The following is a 2396-nucleotide window of genomic DNA, read 5'->3' on the forward strand; positions in this document are numbered from 1 at the left end:
ACCTCGCTCAGCCAGTGAGCGGCTGGTCTGTATGTGGGATCCGAACCCTCAGCGGGAGCGCAGCCGCGCTCCCAAGTGGTGCACTGTAGCAGTGCGCCACCGGGCCGGCCCCCACATATATCCCTTTTGAGGGCAGTCACAAACCTTCCCAGACATTTTTCACATTTATTGAGCACAGACTATATGCTAGTTACTGTGCTAGGTGGTAAAGGAAAGAATGTTGAACAGAAAGATTCAAAACTTACCCTTAAGGGGACTAACATCTAGAGAGAAACAAATATAAAACTGCCAGCCTACAAAGTAGAGTCAAGGGTCATGAGTGCTATAATAATAGGTGTTATCTGACATATTCAGGGAGATCCAGGAAGCCTTCCCTGGGAAGTGGGGAATTGGATCTGAAATGCGCAGCAGCTATACAACAAAGAATGGACGAAAGTGTATTCCAGGCAGAGGAAGCATGGTGTGCAAGATCAGAGCAGCATTTGGTGAAGGATAGGTTATGGAGGGAGGGAGGGAGTGGAGGGCTCCCTCTTTGTGATTCGGCTTCCCATGAGTGGCGATGCTTGCTATGCACCTTAATAGGAAAGAGCAGGAGAGCACCAGTTTAAGAGCATGAATTTTGTTTTCCATATAAAGTTTGAGGTACTCTTGACACAATTCAAAAACAGGATGAGTCTAGAGCCCCAAATTAGTTTCTGTTCTGCATAGAAAGGTGCACAGGAGGTAAATTTCAGAGATAAACATTCCAAAAAGAAATAAAAAATTAAGGGCCAGCCCCTGGCTCACTTGGGAGAGAGTGGTGCTGACAACACCAAGTAAAGGGTTGGGATCCCCTTACCGGTCATCTTTTAAAAAAAAGAAATAAAGAATTAGCATTAGGCATCTTACCCACAATGCTGCAGCCTACAAAATAGAATGTTAAAGACTATTACAGGGTTCAAACACCCATACTAGCCAGCCACCAAAAATAAATAAATAAAGACGATTACAAAAAAGCTGTGATATGAGAAGCATATAAGCAGCTGATGCTGATGCATCATTTATGTCAGAGCAAAAGAAAAATATGTGCTCTCCCCAATCAAAAATTTCAGGGGCTGGCTAGTTAGCTCATTTGGTAGAGTGTGGCACTGTTAATAGTAAGGTCAAGGGTTCAGATCCCCATACTGGCCAGCTGCCCAAAAAGAATAAAATAAAATAAATTTTAAAAGAATTTCAAAAATTTCTCACTATAATAAAAACTGAAACAGGAAAAAAAAATATATATATATATACACAAAATTAAAAGATAACTTAAATTTTAAAATTCCTATGTTTTACATTTAAAGAATAAAGTTATTTATTTTTTTGGAAGCTAGCTGGTACACGGAGCCAAACCCTTGATCTTAGCACCTTGGTGTTGTCAGCACCGTGCTCTGAGCAAGCTAACTGGCCAGCCTGACGAAGTTATTTAAATTCTAAAATAACTCGTCAGCCAGAAACTAATGGAAAAGTTTAAATACTGAAAGGCAATGATAACTACATATCAAAACTTGTGGGATATAGTTAAAGCGGTGTTTTGAAGGAAATGTATACACTTAAAATGTATACATTTAAAAATGTTTCTACGTTTTTAGAAAGGATGAAAATTAAGTTAAACTGCTAGATTTAGAACAAAACGCACCCAAAGAAACCTAAAGAGATGAGCACAAATCAATGAAATTAAAAACAAAGAAATTTATAGAGAATTAACAAAACCTAAAGTTGAAAACATTAAACAAATCTCTGGTAAAAGATGAACCAAACAAGAGAAGGTACAAATAAGTAACACCATGAATGAAAAGGGGACACAGCTACAGAGAAATCAGATTCAAAATGGAATAATTATTAAACCTTCGTAATTAAATCTGAAAATTTAGCAGCATTTTTTTTTTTATCTTACTTGTACCCAGACTCTTCTAGAGAATAGCAAAAAGGAAATATTTTAATTCATTCTAAAAAGCTAGAAAACTTACATAATAAACTGCAGGACAGTGAGAAAAAATTACATTAGTTTTCTCAAAGTCACATAGAAGCAAAAATCTTAAAATAGCACTGTCTCTGCGCCTGCCATCTTCAACATGTGATACCCTGCGTTGCTGTAGTTACCACTAGAAGGCCCTCACCAGACGTGCTCCCTGGACTTTGGGCTCCCCAGGCTCCAAAACTGGGGAAGTTAACATCCCCAATAGATGGGTTCTGGTTCCTGGTGCCTCTGGGCTTCTTGGAGGAGCTGTTTACAAAGAATTTCAGCAGAGTAACTAGCATGACGTTGACTGTGGCTTTAGAAGAGCAAGGCCAAAATTTGAACAGGTTAATTTGTTAGATTCTAATGCAGTTCATCACATCATTCATGATTTCCAGCCACATGTCACAGTACT

This window comes from Galeopterus variegatus, unplaced genomic scaffold, assembly GCF_000696425.1.
Source record: "Galeopterus variegatus unplaced genomic scaffold, G_variegatus-3.0.2 Scaffold10631, whole genome shotgun sequence".
Taxonomy (NCBI): domain Eukaryota; kingdom Metazoa; phylum Chordata; class Mammalia; order Dermoptera; family Cynocephalidae; genus Galeopterus; species Galeopterus variegatus.